At 35.1% G+C, this 23447-nt stretch overlaps 2 long non-coding RNA genes across 3 annotated transcripts in view; one reads left to right on the forward strand and one right to left on the reverse strand.

Annotated features, from left to right (window-relative positions):
* The first annotated feature begins 354 nt into the window (after window positions 1-354).
* Window positions 355-23447, forward strand: LOC136837718 (uncharacterized). Of its 2 annotated transcripts, XR_010852731.1 has the most exons (9): window positions 355-487; window positions 3626-3700; window positions 11474-11624; window positions 13058-13132; window positions 14491-14572; window positions 15946-16029; window positions 17612-17697; window positions 18614-18697; window positions 22100-23447. It is a non-coding gene; the product is annotated as an uncharacterized lncRNA (long non-coding RNA). The 2 variants fall into 2 exon arrangements; XR_010852730.1 differs by lacking the exon at window positions 13058-13132.
* LOC136837719 (uncharacterized) overlaps window positions 20812-23447 on the reverse strand; it is a 49051-nt gene continuing 46415 nt past the window's right edge. Inside the window, exon 3 of the long non-coding RNA XR_010852732.1 lies at window positions 20812-21378. This is a non-coding gene — a long non-coding RNA (uncharacterized lncRNA). The remainder of the gene's footprint in view (window positions 21379-23447) is intronic.

Here is a 23447-nt window from a genome sequence, read left to right on the forward strand (position 1 = left end):
ATATATATATATATATATATATATATATACTGTATATATATATTGATAAATATTCTGCTGTTCGCCCTCTATGTATTTATTTTGTAGGAATATCATTCTGATGAAGGCGGTTGTATCGGCCGGGTGGGCACTAGGAAATTCAAAAAATTAATGTCCTGTCATAGCAAGCATAGGTAGCATTAGGGACTTAACTCCATAGGAAAAGTTTCCACAATTAACCTTATGGTAGGTGGTCTTAAGCTACTTCTTTCCTGTACTCTGTCGGTGGATGTTTTGACAAAATTTCAGACCCCGAGGCATAAAGAGATGCTGGCCTGTGTGTGACCCAGAGAGGTCGCAGAGAGAGAAACAAGCCCGTCACGAGCGCACGTCTGATGCGCCGACTCTTCAACCCTTTGTCTTTAAGTCTTATGTTACTAAGTGAAGTGGCGAATTAATCCCAGAACTTCCGATCGTCCGTTGTATGCGCAACAACCTGTCGTCCACGGTAAGTCTGATTTTCGTTCAAAACTTCGTCGATTTACTAGCCTCTTTTCCTGTATTTCTAGTTTCCTTTGTTTCATTCTGAACCACCAGCTTGAGACCACAAGCAACACTTTGGTTTGACGAAGTCTAGATTAAGCATAATTTATATTGTTTAGCGACATTCAACTATTCCCGTGAATTAACTAGGAATTATGGAAGGTTAAGCAAGTCCTTTACATTTTTTATGCAGCCTTGTGTCTCGAATCCATACTGAACAAATAGAAAATTGACTGCGTCTGAAGTCGGGCGACTGTTAACGTAAAGTCCTTAGTTACTGCATATTCTTTGTGTCGAAGGTTCTCGACTGGCGACCTTATTTCATTTATGAACAGCTGTCTTTGAGGTTAATTTGTAGCTTCAATTGACAGGTTACGTGTGTCCTTGGCACAGGTCTCATCATATCTTCAAATGTGACATGTTCAGCTCATGCTGACAGACTCATAGCTTCAATTGACAGGTTACGTGTGTCCTGGGTACAGGTCTCATCATATCTTCAAATGTGACATGTTCAGCTCATGCTGACAGACTCATAGCAGACTTCCGCAGTGAGATACTGAAAACTGATATAATCTGTTAGTGGAACGTCTTGAATGAAGTATACCAAAGAATCTGTCGCATAGTTATTTGATTCTATGATTTCTACTAGAAATTGCTAACAAGCTACAACGTTAGAAGAGTTCAGTATCTAATTACTTATTATAAGAAAGGGTGTCTATCTGTTTTAGAAGTTTAATGTACAGTATGTAGCTAATTAAAGTTGAATATGCTTGAATAGCAGATATTAGCCATCTGGTGTTTATTGGTGGTATATTCATGCTGATTACCATCGTCTTCATAACTGCACTGAATCTAAGATAGATAGATTCAAGGGGCATTTTTTTAAATTTTAATTGGAGCTTTTATTAGTACAGAAGAGTTAAAACAGGTTTCTAAATTAGTGACCGAATTGGGCATATTAGAATATGTTTTTTTATGTAAATCAGTGCCTGAACTGGACATATATGAATATTGTTTTTAAAGTAAAGAACAAGAGAACAATAAAGAAATACAAAAAATGAATCTTTTCAAAGTATGCTGGTGCTCAGAATCGAATACCAGTTAGATACTAGTATAAAAACAGTTCTCAGCGATCAAACATACAAGGCAAATACCTCCAGAACTCAAGCATGCAATGTCTGGGATTAAAGCCATGAAACATAAAAGCACATCATAATAATAACTCTTTTCTTTTTTTTTGTGGCGTGAATAGTTTATACATAATTCATCTGCAGAGGAATTTCTCACCTCTGCCTGTAAATTCTATTTGGTTCACAAAGAAATGTTTAAATAGTCCTTTTTGGCCGCGAGTTGAGTTATAGACTTGAGCATTTGATTTTAAGTTTTATTTCATATAATAATTTTCTCGACGGACAAAGGGATGTTGCCCTTCATCATAAAATAAATTTTATAATTTTATTCTTCTTACCGTGGTCACTCTTGTCGTTATTATTCAACGTGAAAATGTGTTCATATGAAGCAAGGTTTTATGGCCATCAAATTCACAGTCAAGTATCTAGAGATTGTCTATATGATTTTAGTTTCATATCTTTCAGTTATTGTGTATTATATTAATTTTATGGCTCATTGTATAATTCTGTCATAATTTCATTCAAATGCATAGAAAAAACAAATATATATCTTAGGTGAAGATGTTATTTGTTCTGTAAACGTTGAAATTCACCACCTTAAGATTAATAATAATAAAGAGATTTAAAATATATCTTCTGTAGTGAAGAATACCGTTTGACCCCAACATGAAATAATGCAATTGCATGCATATCAAATAATTTAAGCTTGTGACTTTTTCTACATTATAGTTCATAATGATTATTTCGCTTGTACAAAACGCAATAAGCAAAACTTCATATCGCGCAGTTATGCATGGCTGAATGTATGGCTACTCTGTGCATTTATGTTCGCTAAAGAATCTAACATTAAAATGCATTGCAACATTATCTGGTGCTATGGTAGTTATGCAAATAATCCTTATAGCTTTAAGTTATATTTAAACTGCTGGTTCTGTGCACAGACACTGCATTACAATGTTCTTCGGCGGCATCTCTCTCTCTCTCTCTCTCTCTCTCTCTCTCTCTCTCTCTCTCTCTCTCTGTGTGTGTGTGTATATATATATATATATATATATATATATATATATATATATATATATATATATATATATATATATATATATATATATATATATATATATATATATATATATATATACATATATATATATATATATATATATATATATATATACACATATGTAGTGTATGTACATTATATATATTTATATATATGTACATATATATATATATATATATATATATATATATATATATATATATATATATATATACATACAGTAGTATATATATATATATATATATATATATATATATATATATATATATATATATATATATATATATATATATATATATATATATATATATATATATATATATATATATATATAGAGTATATACTGTATATGAGTATGTCTTTTATACTATACATCATTTTCCATCAGATGCATTACGGACACGCTGTACTAGTTTTCTTAAGGTAATTTTTTTGGTGTGTGTGTGTGTGGAGGGGGTGGGTGGCAAAGTGATCAGCACGACGTTGCCCAAGCGTGGTCAGGGGAATTTGTATCGACGGTGTCTGGTCTATTTTGGTGATCACCCTTCCAAATGCTGATCAAAGACAATGCATCAGTGCGAATTTTTTTTAAATATTATTCATATTATTCAAATACAAAATGTTTCCAGTTGTCTGAAACCATTTTCCTTTTCGAATAAGAATATCACATTTGTCAAATCAAAAAGGCTTACATAATTTTTCAGTAAAGTTGTTAGAGAAAATGAATGATTAATTTTGTTGTATAAATCCTTTTACTGGATCATATTTCCAAGCTAGAATGTTGACGAATACATTTAAGTTATATCATGTTACTTGTTGAAATTACGCAGTTAAAAGGAAATCTGATCACTTGGAACTTAATTATTTTTTTTATAATTTTTGATAAGTCACTGAAGTACCCTCTTTGTTTCAGAATTTACTGCGGAATGGAAAATCACATTATGAAACCACAGGATAAACACTTTGCCATGGCTGAAGACCCTGTCAGGTATGGATGTTTAGCTCACGGTAGGTTAGGTTGATTAAGTTAAGTAACATCAACATTTGTCTGAATCTCGAAAACATTTACATAATGTTAGTACTGAAGTACTATTATGAATATTAAATATTATCCTAATTCATTGGTTCTGTGATGTGACATTCTCTCGGTGAGACGTAATCGTTCATGGTCTGGATAATCTACCCGATAATACGTGTCTTACATACAATTAGCGAATGAAATATAGCTAAAAGTGTTCGTGAACTATCGGTGATTAGCTTAATATCAGATTAGAGTGATAAACCGTCTAATAGTTGTTTACGAGTGAATTAATAAAATCTGAAATGGAGGAGTCAGCCAACAGTGGCAAAAAGGTGGAGAAACCTTTGCTTGCATCGGAGATATTCAATATGATGAATTGGCAGGAAGGGAACTTGGTTTGCTGATCGTGGAGATGAATTGCAACATCGACCAAAAAGATGTGAAAGCATTCACAGACATATTGAAAGGATACGATCCTTCAAACTGGAGCAAATCTGTAGAAAATATAATGAAAATAATAGAGGATACAATGAAAGTTCAAGTTATCAAAAGACTTATAAAGAAAATCTACAAAAATCAACACATTCCATCAAAGAAAATAAGTACGGTGGAATTAGTGAATATATTGATTGATGCAATAGGCAAACGGATGCCTAAAGCATGTAAACTATGTAGAGTGTGGTATAGCATTGTAAATCCACAAACCTGATTAGGAAATGCTATGCTTGCCACGTACCGACACACCCTTCATGTGCTGAAGTTGAGCAAAATAGAAATAAGGACACAAAATATTTTGCTCAACATGTCTAGTATGGATAGACAAGGTCATTAAAATCAAGACTTAATGTGCAGATTGTGGAGGATGAAGAAGATGAAGAAAAGGAAGAAGAGGAAAATAGAAAAGAAGAAGAAAAGACTGAAGAGAGAAAAGATTAATGAAAACAAAGAACAGGATAATAGTATGGATGCAGAAACTCATAGATTCTACATATGAGGCAATACAGCAACATACATATGAAGAAATAAATTATGACATGATAAATCAAAATAAAATCCCAAAGAGGTTGTACCCGGATCTCCATACTGATGGGAAAGAACAAGAAAAAAAAAGAAAAGAAAGACACAGTATGCACCCTTTTGAAAAGAGGGAATTGCAGGTTTGGTGAAAGATGTTATTACAAACATCCCAAGATATGTCACAATTATGAGATCTATGGCAAATGTGCATATCTAGATGGCTATGAAGAGGAATGCGGGGATCTACATCCAAAAATATGTAGAAACTGGAAAGAAGGAAATGGATGTAGGTTTAATAAGAAATGTAGGTACATGCATCCTGTAGCCATGAAAAACCAAAATCAAAATCAAATGCATATAAAAACCAAGGTAAAATGAAACAAATAAAGAAAAGAACAAAGATCATGTGATGAAGGCAAAAAGCAAGCCAACAACACATTATGAAATGTCAGCACCACGATATGAGCCATCAGCACCTAGATATAGCACAAGGAACAAGCAATGTATCTATGATGCTAGGGGATGGTGCAGATATGGAGATAAGTGCAGGTTTATACACAAAGTGAATAAATATGAAGCTGGAAGAACAAATATAATGGAAAAGTTGGATTTTTAATGTAATGGAAAAGTTGGATTTTTAATGTAATACGAATTTCTGGAAATGAAAAAAAGATCAAAATGATATCAGAACATGTAGAATGGAAAAAAAATAGAAATCAAGGGGGAACCGCGATATATGAATAGGAGACTGTGGTTGTATTTATACATATAAAAAGAGAGACAATAGTAGTGCAGAAGATAAGAGGCAATTTGAAAAGCTATTAGATATGCTAATAGAACATAACATTCAACAAATAAATCACCTACCAACAAGAAAGGATAATATTTTAGACCTAGTATTTGTGAATGAGGTGAACTATGTTAAAGAAATAATAGTATATAACACGAGTATTTCGGACCATAATGTCATAGAACTAACAGTCCGTTCCAGAACATACGAAAACAGAGAAAAGCAAGAGACGAAAAATGGGAAGGATATGGAAAATACAATTTCTATAGTAAGAATATAAATTGGTCAAAAATAAATGAAGAATTAAACAAAAGAATGGGAAAACATATTTGTAAGTGATGATATACAGGTAAATACCGATATATTATATAAAATATTAGAGGAAATAGTGGAAAATATATACCGAAGAAAAAAGTAATCATCAGTCACGAATTCCAAGAGACAGAAGGATCTTGTTCCAGAAAATTAGAAAGTGGAAAAAAGCTCTGCAAAAGAAAAGAATGCATGGAAAGTGATGGAACTAAAAGTAAGATAGAAAAGGCAGAACAAAGATTATACAATCAAAAGAAATGAAAAATGGAACCTAGAAGAAATGACACTACAAAAATATCAAACCAAAACCCTAAAATTTTTTATTCATATGCAAAAAAGATGAATAAAATAAGAGTAGAAATAGGCCCTCTAAGAATTGAAGGGCGATTAACGAATGAAAAAAGGAAAACATGTAACATATTAGCAGAAAGATATAAGAGTGAATTTACACCTAGAATTGACAATGAAGATAATGATACAGAAATAAGAGATGAAAATACTGAATACTTATCAGATATAGATATTACAGAAGCCGATATTGTGCAGGCTATTAATGAAATTAAAATGGATCAGCAGCAGGACCAGATGGAGTACCTGCCATATTGTTAAAGAAAGTGGTTCATTCAATCGCAGTCGCTAGCAATATTATTAAGACAAAGTATAGATACAGGCAAGATTTATGATGAGCATAAATTAGCATATATTACTCCTACATTCAAAAGTGGTTCAAGACTAGAGGCAAGTAATTATAGGCTGTGAGTCTGACATCTCATATTATGAAAGTATATGAAAGGGTAATGAAAAAATATAATGAAACATTTAATGAAAAATAGATTGTTCAATATAGGACAACATGGTTTTGTACCGAAATGTACACAAACCCAACTGTTAGTCCACCATGAAAGCATATATAAAAATATGATAAATGAAGAAGATACAGATGTGGTTTACCTAGACTTTGCAAAAGCTTTTGACAAGGTAGATCATAGTATATTAGCGAAAAAATGAGAAAACATAACATTGTTGACAAAGTAGGAAGATGGATAAAAGAATTTTTGCAAAACAGAAAACAGATAGTGATTGCAAAACGATGAGAAATCGGATGAAGCTACGGTAATATCCGGTGTACCACAGGGTACGGTGTTAGCTGCATTGCTGTTTGTGATTATGATTGCAGACATAGACAGTAATGTTAAGGACTCAGTAGTAAGAAGTTTCACGCAGATGACACAAGAATAAGTAGAGAAATTGCTTGTGATGAAGATAGGAACTCGCTACAAAGAGACCTAAACAAAATATATAAATGGGCAGAGATAAATAGGATGGTATTTAACTCTGATAAATTTGAATCAATGAACTATGGTGATAAAGTAGGAATGCTATATGCATATAAAAAGGACCTAATAATGAGACAATCACAAACAAGGAAGCAGTTAAAGACCTTGGTGTGATGTTGAATAGAAATATGTTATGCAATGATCAAATAGCAATTCTATTGGGAAAATGCAAAAGCAAAAATGGGAATATTGTTCCGACACTTCAAAAACAAGAAAAGCTGAACACATGATTATGCTTTATAAAATGTACGTACTTAGTCCATTTGAATATTGCAATATAATATGGTACCCACACTACCAAAAGGATATTGCACAAATAGAGAGTGTACAAAGGTCATTTACAGCTAGAATAGAAGAAGTTAAGGACCTTGACTACTGGGAAAGACTACAATTCTTAAATTTGTATAGTCTTGAAAGGAGAAGAGAACGCTACATGGTAATTCAAGCATGGAAACAGATAGAAGGAATTACCAAAAACATCATGGAACTAAAATCATCAAAAAGAGCAAGCAGAGGTAGATTAATAGTGCAAAAACTATACCAGGAAAATTAAGGAAAGCACACAGGACATTAATCCACCACGCACCAGCATCGATAATGCAGCGTCTATTCAATGCGCTACCAGCTCATCTGAGGAACATAACAGGAGTGAGCGTAGCTGTGTTTAAGAATAAGCTCTACAAATATCTAAGATGCATCCCAGACCATCAAGACTGGAAGATGCAAAATATACCGGAAGATGCGTTAGCAACTCTCTGGTAGACATCAAAGGCGCCTCACACTGAGGGACCTGGGGCAACCCGAACGAATTGTAAGGTCTGTAAGGTAAGGTCTCAACCTCGGGTACCTGTGGGGTACGAAACCTTAAACCTGGGGGTACGAGACATGATACCCAGTGAAATGGTGCTGTATATTCATTTACTGTATATTTATCACATGTTTGTATTGTATCTGTATTGGATGGGGGTACGAGAACATTTCTCTGAGATATCAAGGGGCACGGGCACTGAAAAAGGTCAAGAACCACTGTGGACCTAATGGCTGCTTCTTTCCCTCTGCCTCCAAGCATTAAAATTCTCCGTTTTTTGTTTTCTTCCTCTTGACTGTCCTTTGCGAGAAATCCATGAGAGAACGAAGTATTTACCAGATGTAATGTATTGTCTGCTTGACATTTGAACTACACTCCCGTTACCATTCTTTTCCCAGTGTTCATTCTTACTTTTATAAAGCTCAGTGGGGCATTAAGTTCCTCACACAATTTTGTAGCTTATTAGCAGATACAAACAGTTATTAAATACATCTTGTGCATTACATACTCGGAGTGTAACACATAATTTTCATTTATTCGAAAGTAAGAGTAAGCAGTCAGGGGAGTACAGTATCCATTAAGTCGTTAATTATGTTAAGAGGACTGACTTCATTTGCACCATTTCCACGGAAACGTTTGAAAATAGGCAGTATTTCAGTGGATATTAAACTTATTGTGTAGTCTCCAAGTTGTTTGAAGCCTGTAGTTATTTTGTTAGCAAAGTCATTAGCTGTTTCTTTCTGTTATTAAGGGAAACGTACCTCGAGTAATTGATAGATAAATAGATAGATATATAGATAGATAGATAGATAGATAGGTAAGTAGATAGATAGATAGGTATTTGAGTGATTTGATCCTACAGACAGCTGTTTCCATCTGTTTATTATATACATGAAAACCCCACCTTTAAATTACAAGTTTATGCTAATAGAACTGTACTGAAATTTAATTATTTCAAAGTAAATATGAAATACATAAGAGCACCTGCATACATTAAATGGCATAATATTCTGTTCGTGTTCCGCCTGATTGTACTACATGTATGGCCTGTTTGCTCGGAAGATAAAATGCATTTCATGCCAAAAAAAAAACAAATTTTGACATGACCGTCGTCTGACGTTTGCTTGAGGGACTCGTCCCTCGACCTCCTTATCTCTCTCTCTCTCTCTCTCTCTCTCTCTCTCTCTCTCTCTCTCTCTCTCTCTCTCTCTCTCTCTCTCACTGTCTTTTACGCTTACGCAAGTGCCTAATGGGTCCCGGGGATTTTTGAAAATGGAAGCTGGAGTATCCCAGCATAAAACTTAACTGCAGCGATTCTTAACCGGCATTGTGCAGCCAAGTTAAAAATATCCTATTCAATTTTCGTAAACGAATAATACGAAAGGCAAAACATTATATTTTACTGCCGTGATGAACAGGAACTCCAAGTCGAATAAATAATCTTTCCACTCCTGGTTCCGTTGTTGCTCCAAGTTCAGAATGAGCAGAATTGGAGAATCTAGTTCTGATGTGCAATATATACGAAGTTGTAAGGAAAAAAAATAGTGGAGATATAATTGTAAAATTCATATGTCACTCAATGCAACTATTTAGCTGACCGTTATTCCTGATATATATTACCTTATTATCCTATAATATATATATATATATATATATATATATATATATATATATATATATATATATATATATATATATATATATATATATATATATATATGTATATATATATATATATATATATATATATATATATATATATATATATATATATATATATATATATATATATATAGTATATATATATATATATATATATATATATATATATATATATATATATATATATATATATATATATATATATATATATATATATTGCAGTATATATATATATATATATATACAGTATATATATATATATATATATATATATATATATATATATATATATATAAACCTTTCTGGGGTAACAGTCACAATAGAAAGATTTATAACTCAAAATCAAACCCCTACCCTGTGACCCGTGACAGACATACAAACACCGACAAAACAAATGAGATTTTCGTTTTAGTCCACCTTTTCTCCTAGAACTCATGATCAGTTGGAACATCAAAGCCTTCAAAATTTTGAAAATTCCTTATTTAAAGATATTAGGCGTCAATAATAATGTAAAGAATTATCATTAGTTATAATAATTATTATTATTAGTTGATTAATAACGTCAGGGAATGTTATAAAGGGGAGATAAGGATTCGGTTTCCCTAAATAGATCATTAAAAGTATTACTGGAACACCCTACAACAAACCCAGTGTAGCCATTCATAGTCGGGATTCCCCTACGGTAGGGGGAAGTCTGGTGTCCGTTGGGGATAGGGAAACTTACGGGGAATATGACCTTTGTGTGGGGGGGTGTATGGGAATGTCACTTATTTCCCCTATAAATATGTATTTTTCTTCAGTATTCTATATAAAAATAGAAATAATATTATTAATATAAATAGCACCGGTATGAAAATATTAAACATAACAATGATAGTATTAAAAACTCGGTATTTGCTAATTGTTTCAGGTTCAGACTTGTGATTTTGAATCTCATTTTAGTATAGCTTCAGTCTGACCAGTTCCTGATAAGGATTGTGATAGGAGCTTTATTATCAATCAGATGGACGTTGCTTTGGGACTTCTCTAATTATGCCTAAAGTAACTGAAAAGGTTACCGAGCTCAAAGATATAGGAAGGAATGAGAAGAGGAGAGCTTGATTTTAGGATGGTTATCCTATTGAAAGCACGACGGAAAGGCTCACTGCAGAATATGTGATAAGGAACTGGTGGCGGGAAAATCGAAACTCATCGGCCATACGAACTGATTCTCATATGTGTTTTGCTCAAGGAGTAACTGCAAATCACCTAATGAGTAATGACTGTATTTGTTGAGCTAAAGAATGACTGTGTGATTAAAGCAGAACTGAACGTCATTGCAATTGTAGTTAGAAATAATTTTTCCTTAGATTGCCTTGCAAAGTCAAGGTATTTTGGAAAATATACACAGTGAAATTAAGTACATTCTCAGTGACAGAAGGATTATAAATGCATCAACATTTGCCGTTGAAATATATTTTCATAGGTTGATTAAAGGCAATGTTATCGGTACATCCATGATTTTTGCAATAAAACAATCTAAAATTTATTGAAATTTATTATAAACTCACTATATATTTCTAATTTTTCTTGTAAAACCTAATTTTTCCTCTAAACAAACCTTTATGACTAATTCTTAGTGTTGAATCAATGTTTTTGTTATAAGATAATTTACCATTTATTTGCATTTGCTATAAATGCATTAAGTTTTCAGGCACATTTTCTTTAAATGAGTTCATTTTTCTATACTTAAAATTTGGAATGTTTATTTTCAATATGAATTGAAACTAAAATGTAATACTCCTTTTTCATTTCTCTTATTATTTGGTGCGTAGGGGAAAGTAGGGGAAAAATCACCGCTGGTTTAGGGAAGAACACTCTTAGTAGTTAGTCCAAACTGCACTCCTCTGTCGAACGGTAGAATCATATCTAGTCAAATTTTTAACATCAGCGACTCGATAGCTTCGGGAAACTCCTAAAATGAAGGTAAGTTGAAGTATCTGTACATGCAATGTCTGTATGTGCAATTTCAGTAGTTATTTTCATGATTTTACTTGAAATGGAAAAGGTTACTTATTGGACCTGCACCCTAGCGTAAAAGGGTTAGCTCAAACTCGGACATTTTCTTAAACCATTTGCTTAGGTAAATATGCAATTTTTGTAGTTGCACAGAATTGCATGCAAGACAAATCTTGGATAAAGTGAAATGTGAAGAGACTTAGTTATTTTCATGGTTTTACACGAAATAGAGGAGTTTAGGTAAGACACCCTGGCCATCATTCTACCTTAGGGTTAGTTCAAAGACGGTCATGTTCTTTGGATATTTGCATATTCAATTCAGTAGGGTCGTATGCAACATATATATTAGCGGTTTTAATAAAGGTTTACTTTAGGTGCGCTGCCTTGAACCTTAGGCTACCACCGTATGTTAGTATTTGGAGGTAAAGTTAAATGTGAGGTATAGCTTTATAAGGTGCCAATAAGACTCCAGTCAGTCATTTTTGCGTGAAAAACAATTTTGGATTTTTCATGCAAAAATGACTAGGAAATGATAAGGCACTAAAAGAACCTAAAAATACGGTAAAATTTTATAAGTTGCCAATATAAAGTAATACCACGTAAAATAGGGGTGTTACTCGTTACAATTTTGCCGTATTAGTTATGGAGGGGGCGGGGGGTTGGTATTGTCATGCCTTATAAGTCATAATTAGATATAGAGCTCTTTTCAAAAATGTAGGCTACAATTTCATATCGTGTATTGGCAACTTATAAAATAATACCCAAACGTAACCTGGGGATGTTTACTGGTTGCAATTTCGCCGTATTAGCTAAGTAGGGGGCTGGAGGCGGGGAGCTTGGGGTTATTTTTCGGAAGACTCCAGCCACCTCCCACTTTATCATTTATATTTTTCATGGGTAAAACACATCAAAATAAAAAAATCTCAATACATAACCTCGCAAATGCTTAATAACGGAGAAAAATAATTAATCAAATTACGACTTACAAGGTATGGCAATACTTGGCCCCCACCCCACTTCCACAGCTAATATGGCAAAATGTTACCAGTGCACACTCCAAGGTTACGATAGGTTGGTATTTTTAGGTTCTGTTAGTGCCCTATCATTTTCTAGCCATTTTTGCATGAAAAACCCAAAATAGCCTTAAATGCAAAAATGGCCAGCTGGCGCCTTTCGAAATGGCTGGCTGGAGTCTTCCGAAAAATTACCGAGCCTGGTATTGCCCTACCTTATAAGTCGTAATCTGATTAATTATTTTTCCGTTACTAAAGCACTTCCGAAGGTTATGTATTGAGAGGAAATTTTTTGCTTTACCATCGAAAAATATAAATTATAACGTGGGAGGTGGCTGAAGCGTAACGAAAAATAACCAAAATAACAGTGATCCAGTTGTTTTCCAGAAAACCTCCAACCAGCACACTTCCACCAAACCCCCTAATTTATAACGTAACTTCGGGAGACTTCGAAAAATGTAGGTAAGATAAAGTATCCGTATTTGAAGGCGTAAAATTTTAGATAGTTAAATGTGAAAGGCATTCGGAATAAGCCCTCTTGGGCCTTATGTTTAGGTTTAGGGGTGAATCCAGGCCCTATTATATCGCTTAATTTCAGCCATTTTCTTAGGCCACTTGCATATTCAGTTGCAAAGGATTGCATGCAGCGTCTATATATGCTATTTCAGTACTTATTTGCTTGGTTTTGCAGAAATAGAAGAGTTTAGGTGAGACCCCATGAGCCCAGGCCAGCACTCTTGCATAGGGATTAGTTCAAACGCGTCCATTTTCTTGGGACATTTGCATAGGCTAATCAATTGCATAGGATAACGTGCGGTAAAAATTTTATAAGTTGCCAATATAAAATAATACCATGTAACCCACGGGTGTTTACTGGTTACAATTTTGCCTTATTAGTTATGGAGGGGGAGGGGCGGTATTGTCTTAACTTGTAAGTCGTATTTTGATGAAGAGCTCTTTTCAAAAATCTAGGTTACAATTTCATATCGTGTATTGGCAGCTTATAAAATAATACCTAACATGCAACGTCTATATATGCAGTTTCATAGTTGTTTTCATGCTTTTACAAAATTAGAAGAGTTTAGGTAAGAGTCTAGGACCTTCGGCCAACTACTAGCAAAAGGGTTGAATTTAAATGCAGTTATTTTTTTAGACCACTTCCTTATTCAGTTGCACAGGATTGCTTGCAACGCCTATATATGCAATTTCGTTAGTTATTTTCATGCTTTTACACAAAATAGAGTTTAGGTAAGAGCCTAGGATCTTAGACCAGCACCCTAGCTTAGGGGGTAGTTCAAATGCGGCCATTTTCTTAGGCCACTTGCATATTCAGTTGTATAGGATTGCACGCAACGTCTACACATAAAATTTCAGTTATTTTCATGGTTTTACGCTAAATAGAAGAGTTTAGGTAAGAGCCTAGGACCCTTGGCCAGCACCCTAACTGAGGGGTTAGTTCAAATGTGGCCATTTGCATAGGCCAGCTGCATATCTAATTGCATAGGATCGCATGCAGCGCCCTTATATGCAATTTCAGTACTTATTTTCATGGTTTACACGAAGTAGAGTTTAGGTAAGAGCCGCTGGCATGAACCTTATGCTATTACCATAGGCTAGCTAGGTATGTAAGTGGTCGTGTTAAATGTAATTTTCATGTTCAATTGCATACAGTTGCATGCAGTGGCTGTATTTGAAGGCGCCAAATCCTAGGTAAAGTAAGTTGTGAAGGCACTGTGTTTTTGAAAATACCTGCTCATTTAAATGCACAAATTTAAATTATTTTTAAACCTTAAAATAACAATGATACTATTGTTTTCCAGAAAACCCTGAGGCAATCAGACTGCACTCTTCCACCAAACCCTATAATTTATAACATAACTTTGGGAAACTTCTAAAATAATGGTAAGACAAAGTTTCTGTATTTGAGGGTGTAAATTTTTAGACAAAAGTTAAATGTGAAGGCACTTCAAATGAGTTGCTCTTGGGCCTTGTGTTTCGGTTTAGGGGTGACTCCAGGGCCTCATATATCACTTAATTTTGATAATTTTCTTGGGCCACTTGCATAGTCAATTGCATAGGCGTGCAATGAATGTCTATATATGAAATTTCAATAGTTATATTCAAGGTTTTACACGAAATAGAAGAGTTTAGGTAAGAGCCTAAGACCTTAGGCTAGCACCCTAGCTTAGGGGTTAGTTAAAATGTTGTCAGTTTCTTAGGCCACTTGCATATTCAGTTGTACAGGATTGCATACAACACCTGTATATCCAGTTACAGTAGTTATTTTCATGGTTTTCCAAGAAACACAAGAGGTTAGGTAAGACCCTACAACCTTAGGCCAGCACCCTAGCTGAGGGGTTAGTTCAAATGCAGTCATTTTCTTTGGACATTTGCTTATTCATTTGTATTGGATTGCATGCAGCGCCTGTATATGCAGTTTCAGTAGTTATTTCCATGATTTTACAAGAAACACAAGAGGTTAGGTAAGACCCTAGGACCTTAGGCCAGCACCCTAGCCGAGGGGTTAGTTCAAATACAGTAATTTTCTTAGGACATTTGCATATTCAGTTGCATAGGATTGCATGCAATGCCTATATATGCAACTTCCTTAGTTATTTTCATGCTTTTAAGAGACACACAGGAGTTTGGGTAATAGCCTAGGACCTTAGGCCAGTACCCTAGTTTAGGGGTTAGTTCAAATGCAGTTTCATTAGTTATTTTCATGGTTTTACACGAATAGAACCTAGGACCTAGGCCAATACCCAGCCTGGGTGTTAGTTCAAATACCGCCATTATCTCAGGCCACTTGCTATCCAATTGCATAGGATTACATGCGGTGCCTACATATGCAATTTAAGTAGTTAGTTTCATGGTTTCACAAGAAATAGAAGAGTTTAGGTAAGTTTTAGGACCATAGGCCAGCACCCTGGCTTAAAGGTTAGTTCAAATGCAGCCATATTCTTAGACCAATTGCATAGGATTGCAAGCAATGTCGTTATATGCAATTTGAGTAGATATTTTCATGGTTTACACGAAATCCTCTGTCATGAACATTAAGCTACTACCCTAGGTTAGGTAGGTATGAAGGTGCTTATATTAATTGTAATTTTCCTATTCAATTGCATAGAACTGCATGCAACATCTGTATTTGAAGGCACTAAATCTGAGGTAAAATTAATTGTGAAGACATTTTTTTAAAAATACCAGCTCATTGAAGTGCACAAATTTAAATAATTTGTAAACCGTAAAATAACAATGATCCAATTGTTTTCCAGTAAACCTGCAACAGGCAACCAGATGGCACACTTCCACCAAACCCTATAATTTATAACTGACTTTGGGAAACTTCTAAAATAAAGGTAAGATAAAGTTTGTATTTAAAGGCATAGATTTTTAGAGTTAAATGTGAAGGCACTTAAAATAAGTACTCTTGGGCTTGTGTTTCGGTTTAGGGGGTGACTCCAGGGCCTTATATAACACCTAATTCCGATCATTTTCTTGGGCCACTTGCATATTCAATTGCATAGGAGTGCAATGAATGTCTGTATATAAAATTTCAGTAGTTATATTCATGGTTTTACACGAAATAGAAGAGTCTAGGTAAGGGACTGGGTGGGACCTTAGGCCAGCACCCTAGCTAGGGGTTAGTTAAAATGCCGTCATTTTCTAAGGCCACTTGCATATTCAACTGCATAGGATTGCATGCAACATCTATATATGCAATTGCAGTAGTGGTATTCATGGTTTTACATGAAATAGAGTTTAGGTAAGACCTAGGACTTTAGGCCAGCACCCTAGCTTAGGGGTTAGTTCAAATGCTGTCATTTTCTATGGCCACTTGCATATTCAATTGCATAGGATTGCATGTAATGTATGTATGTGCAATTTCAATAGTCATATTCAAGGTTTTACACGAAATAAAGTTTAGGTAAGACCTAGGACCTTAGGTCAGCACCCTAACTTAGGGGTTATTTCAAATGTGGCCATTTTCTTAGGCCACTTGCATATTCAATCACATAGGATTGCATGCAGTGTCAATGTATGCAATTTCAGTAGTTATTTTCCTGGTTTTACACGAAATAGAAGAGTTTCGGTAAGATGCTAGGACCTTTGGCCAGCACCCTAGCTTAGGGGCTAATTAAAATGTGGTCATTTTCTTAGGCCACTTGCATATTAAATTGCATACAATTGCATGCAACATATATATATATATATATATATATATATATATATATATATATATATATATATATATATATATATATATATATATATATATATATATATATATAACCTTAGTAGTTATGTTCTTGGTTTTACAATGAAATAGAAGAGTTTAGGTAAGAGCCTCGGTCCTAGGCTAGCACACTAGCTTAAGGGTTAGTTCAAATGTGGCCATTTTCTTAGGCCGCTCCCATATCCAATTGCATAGGATTGGATGCAATGTCTGCATATACAATTTCAGTAATTATTTTCATGTTTTTACACGAAATAGAAGAGTTTAGATAAGAGCCTAGAACCCTAGGCCAGCACCCTAACTGAGGGGTTAGTTCAAATGCGGCCATTTTCTTAGGCCAATTGCATAGGATTGCATGCAGTGTCCTTATATGCAGTATCAGTTGGTATTTTCATGGTTTACTCGAAATAGAAGAGTTTAGGCAAGACCTGTCATGAACCTTAGGCTACTACCCTATGTTAGGTAAGTATGTTGTTGGTCACGTTAAATGTAATTTTCATATTCAGCTGCTTAGAATTGCATGCTATATCCGTGTTTTAAGGCACCAAATCTTAGGTAGAATCGGTTGTGAAGGCATTGCCCCTTTTAAAATACATCAGTTGTGAAGGCATTGTCCCTTTTAAAATACCTGAACATTTAAATGAACAAATTTAATTACTGTAATTTGTAAACCTTAAAATAACAATGGTCCAATTTTTTTCCAGAAAACTTCCAACAGGCAACTAGACTGCACTCTTCCACCAAACCCTATAATTTATAACATAACTTTGGGGAAACTCCTAAAATAAAGGTAAGATAAATTTTATGTATTTGAAGGCATAAAATGTTAGATAAAAGTTCAATGTGAAGGCACTTAAAAAAGTCCTCTTGGGCCTTGTGTTTCGGTTTAGGGGTGACTTCAGGACCCCATATGTCACTTAATTTCGATCATTTTCGTAGGCCACTTGCATATTCAATTGCATAGGCATGCAATGAATGTCTGTATATAAAATTTCAGTATTTATAAGCATGGTTTAGGGGTTAGTTCAAATGCAGTAATTTTCTTAGGTTACTTGCATATTCAGTTGCATAGGATTGCATGCAATTCCTATATTTGCAATTCCATTAGTTATTTTTATGGTTTTACACGAATACAAGAGTTTAGATAAGAGCCTAGGACTTAGGCCAATACCCAGCTTGGGTGTTAGTTCAGATACAGTCATTTTCTTAGGCCACGTGCTATCCAATTGCATAGGATTACATGCAGTGTCTACATATGCAATTTAAGTAATTATTTTCATGGTTTTACATGTAATAGAAGAGTGTAGGTAAGAGTTTTAGGACCATAGGCCAGCACCCTGGCTTAAAGGTTAGTTCAAAAGCAGCCATATTCTTAGACCAATTGCACAGGATTGCGAGCAATGTCGTTATATGCAATTTGAGTAGTTATTTTCGTGGTTTACACGAAACAAAAGTGTTTAGGTAAAATCCGCTGTCATGAACGTTAGGCTACTACCCTAGGTCAAGTAAGTATGAAGGTGCTCATGTTAAATGTAATTTTCCTATTCAATTGCATAGAATTGCATGCAACATCTGTATTTGAAGTCACGAAATCTAAGGTAAAGTTAATTGTGAAGACATTTTTTTTTTAAATACCAGCTCATTGAAGTGCACAAATTTACATAATTTGGAAACCTTAAAATAACAATGAACCTATTGTTTTCCAGAAAACCCTGATAGGCAGTCAGACTGCACTCTTCCACCAAACCCTATAATTTATAACATAACTATGGGAAACCTCTAAAATAAAGGTAAGATAAAGTTGATGTATTTGAAGGCATAAATTTTTAGATAAAGTTAAATGTGAAGGCACTTAAAATAAGTACTCTTGGGCCTTGTGTTTCGGTTTAGGGGTGACTCCAGGGCCTCACATATCAATTTCGATCATTTTCATAGGCCACTTGCATAGTCAATTGCATAGGAGTGCAATGAATGTCTATTTAAAATTTCAGTAGTTATATTCATGGTTTTACACGAAATGGAAGAGTCTAGGTAAGGGACTGGGTGGGACCTTAGGCCAGCACCCTAGCTAAGGATTAGTTGAAATGCCATCATTTTCTAAGGCCACTTGCATATTCAACTGCATAGGATTGCATGCAACATCTATATATGCAATTGCAGTAGTGGTATTCATGGTTTTACACGAAATAGAGTTTAGGTAAGACCTAGGACTTTAGGCCAGCACCCTAGCTTAGGGGTTAGTTCAAATGCTGTCATTTTCTATGGCCACTTGCATATTCAATTGCATAGGATTGCATGTAATGTATGTATGTGCAATTTCAATAGTTATATTCATGGTTTTACACGAAATAAAGTTTATTTAAGACCTAGGACCTTAGGTCAGCACCCTAATTTAAGGGTTAGTTCAAATGCAGCCAATTTCTTAGGCCACTTGCATATTAAATTGCATAGGATTGCATGTAATTTCTATATATGCAATTTCAATAGTTATATTTATGGTTTTGCACAAACAGAAGTTTAGGTAAGGGCCTACGACCCTAACCCAGCACCCAATGTTATGGGTTAGTTCAAATGTGGCCATTTTCTTTGGCCACTTGCATATTAAATGCATATGATTGCATGTAATGCCAATACATGCAATTTCGGTAGTTACTTTCACAGTTAAAATGAAATAGAAGAATTTAGGTGAGAGCCTACAACCCTAAGCCAGCACCCTAGCTTAGGGGTTAGCTCAAATGCAGCCATTTTCTTAGGCCCTTGCATATTCAGTTGCATAGGATTGCATGCAATGCCAATATACACAATTTCAGTTTAAGTAAGATCCTAGGACCTTGGGCCAACATCCTAGCTTACGGGTTAATTCAAATGCGACCATTTTCATAGGCCATTTGCATTTTCAATAGTATAGGTTTCATGAAACATTTATAATTGCAGTTTCAATAAGGATTATTTTTTTTTTTTACCCTCAAAACTAGAGTTTAGGTAGACTGCCATGAACTTTAGGCTACTACCCAAGATTAGGTAAGCATGAAGATGGTCATATTAAATGTAATTTTCATATTCAGTTGCATAGAATTGCATGCAATATTTGTATTTGAAGGCACCAAATCTTAGATAATGTGAAGGTATTTATGTATTTTTGTGGTTTTACACAAAATACTAGAGTTTAGGTAAGAGCCTAGGACCTTAGGCCAGCACCCTAGCTTAGGAGTTATTGCAAGTGTGGCCATTTGCATATTCAATTGCATAGAATTGCATGCATCTATATATGCAATTTCAGTAGTTTTTTCATGGTTTTACACGAAATAATAGAGTTTAGGCAAGACCCTACGACCCCTGGCCAGCACCCTAGCTTATGGGTTAGTTTAAATGTGGACATTTTCTTAAGCCACTTGCATATGCAATTGCATAAGATTGCATGTAACATTTATGTTTGCTATATTAATAAGGAATTTTCTTATCTTTACTCTCAAAACTAGTTTAGGTAGGCTGTCATGACCCTTAGGCTACCATCCTAGGTTAAGTATGAAGGTGGTCATATTAAATGCAATGTTCATATTCAATTGCATAGAATTCCGTGCAACATCTGTATTTGAAGGCGCCAAATCTTAAAGTGATATGTGAATGCATTTAGTTATTTTCATGGTTTTACACGAAATAGAAATGTTTAGGTCAGAGCCTAGGACCTTAGGACAGCACCCCAACTAAGGGTTAAGTTCAGATGTAGCCAGTAACATTTATGTTTGCAATTTTAACCCCAGATAGGAATTCTTCAATCAAGGTTACGTTCAATGAAATCAGGGGTCCAGTTGGAGCAGCGGTAGGAAATAATAATAAAAAAAATATACAACTGAAATTTATTTCATATTTCAAGTAAGAAACCTGAAGAAAAACTATTCTTGAGTTGAAAAAAACTATGTACCAAAAATATTACAAAGATGCTGAATTTTTATAATTAAAATATGAAAAAAATTATTGTTTATACAAAATATGAATGGTTATTTTGAAAGAGCTATATAATATATGAAAATTATATACAAGAAAAAAAAAGACTACTTCAGCAACTAAAAGGTATAATCATCTTGAAAAGTGATGACACAGTCCTGTAGTAAAAAAAAATATCGATGTGCCTGGAACAAATGAATATGACCGATTATTGGTACATTCCGATACATTGCCCACAGTGTCATAATAAAGCTACCAAAGATATTTTGCTTGGAATAAATTCTTAGTATAAACGGGATATTAGTAAGAAATAGATGTTCTGAGGACCTTGGTACTTTTATTTTTTCAAAAGCCTTTTGTTATATAGGTGTATATTCTTGCAAAAGCACCAGAACTCATTCACATAACTGCTATTGGAGGTAGTATCTAATAAATGAGGTCCTTGGTATCATTCCACATCATCTCTCATATTTCTTCATCCTCCAGTCTTTTATTTCATGCCATCTTGAAAGGACTTCACTGGAACCTGAAAAAAAATATACTGTATAGAACAATAAACACTATGACAAACCTTGGCAACACTGTCCCACACACGAATTTGAATCACAGGCACCATGGCAACTGTGGTAAATTTCACCAAACTTTCATATCTTTCATGTATCAGTGGGAAATTGGAGTGCCATTAAAAATTAACCATTATTCATTTTTGTAACATTAAAGGAAATGTAGGACCATATGGTGCCCCTGCAATATAAAATACAGTAATGAAAAAACAATGTTTGGGAACAACACTTACCTTCTCTGTGATGTCAGAACTCCAAGTGAGTTAGTGGACAGAGACAGAGTCTACAATCCCAGCAGCGAAATGTTGGAAAATTATGCATTATTGTAGAGAAGCAAGAATCACTGCTGCGCCTATTGGACCCGAGATTTCCTATCTAGTGTTAATAGGGATTTTTTTTTATTATGTAGGCTGTCATGAACCTTACGCTACCTCCCTAGGTTAGGTAAGTATGAAGGTGGTCATGTTAAATGTAATTTTCATATTCAAATGCATAGAATTGCATGCAATATATGTATTTGAAGGTGCCAAATCTTAGGTAACCTAAGCTAATTGTGAAGGCATTGTCTTTTAGAAAATACCCGTGCATTCAGACAAAAACCTATTAGAAAATACCTGTGCATTCAGACACAAAAACTATATTTATTTGCAAACCTGAAAAAAATTATCCTTTTTTTTTTTCCAGAAAATATGCCACCAAAGAAACAGTCTTCCCTTAGGAGAAAGAATACAGGAGCCAAAAGGCATGTAGCATACAGGGCAGTGGAAACATCAGAGGGAGGTCAGAGTGGAAGACCAAAGGACAAGCTCGGCTGCATCCAGAGCGGCAGAAGTACCAGAACAGGGGGAGGCCAGACTGAAAGACCAAAGAACAAAAACTGCTTCATCCAGAGCAGCAGAAGTACTAGAGCAGAGGGAGGCCAGACTGGAAGACCAAAGGACAGGAGCTGCTGTATCCAGAGAAGCTGAAGTACCAGGACAGAGGAAGGTCAGACTGGTAGATATTAGGGTGAGAGCAGCTGCATCCAGAGCAACAGAAGAACTGGAACTGAGGGAGGTCAGGCTTCACCAGGTGAGGGGGTACAGTTTCAGAAGTCAAAAGGAAATTTGCAGGTTTGAAGAGACTAGCATTCAAATACAGGTCAGATGTCAGCTATCATGAGCACCCTCATGTGTCCATTGGAAAGATGGACATTGTCAGCACTGCAGTGCACTGAAATGGAAAGCACCTTTGGTCAGTCCGCCCAATCCAATGCCAGGAGATAAAACCACTTCTCGGCATTTCCTCGAAAACATCCAAAATTAAAACTCGTGTTTCAAAATGACGTCATTTGGTACAAAGGAGATCTGCGAGCCAGGTCACATGCCCACCTTCACAGTTCAAGGTCAGGTGTACCACGCCTTCAGATCTTTGCTTCCTATGCCAGAAGCATACCCCAAGTTTCTTCAGAACTGCTTCATGGGTGATGCAACTGCGGAGGTCGAAGTGAGACAGAGCAACATAGCAGGCCTTAAGAAGGCATCGTTCTAGAACTCAGGAGTTCCTTCACAGGCACCATGCTTATGTCACCATCTTCAAAACAGCTTTGGAGCTAATGCCCACAGAGAACCACAAGATCATGATCAGGCTGGACAAGAAACCTGAGTGTGAGCATGAAAGATGTTTTAATGTCCTAACCTTCAACGAAATGGCTGTGGTGTTGGTCAGCAGTGACTTCGAGCTCCACATCATCATCCTTCACAAGAGATAATCGGACAGCACAGAGGATGGCCGACTCCCACAGGTCCTACAACTCCCTGCAGTATCCTCTGATCTTCTGGCAAGGCGAGGACGGCTACTACCACAACATTCCTCAAACCAATCTGGAAACCAGTGGAGGAAGGAAAGTGTTAGTCACAAGAATACTATGCCTATAGAATCATGTTGCAAGCTGGGGAAGAGAACCAGCTTTTAAAGTTCAAGATGTTTTTCACCAGTTGGTCATGCACATGTACGTCAAAAGGTGAGAGTGAAAGAGAGGCTTCGCTACATT

This window comes from Macrobrachium rosenbergii, chromosome 59 (genome assembly GCF_040412425.1).
Source record: "Macrobrachium rosenbergii isolate ZJJX-2024 chromosome 59, ASM4041242v1, whole genome shotgun sequence".
NCBI lineage: Eukaryota > Metazoa > Arthropoda > Malacostraca > Decapoda > Palaemonidae > Macrobrachium > Macrobrachium rosenbergii.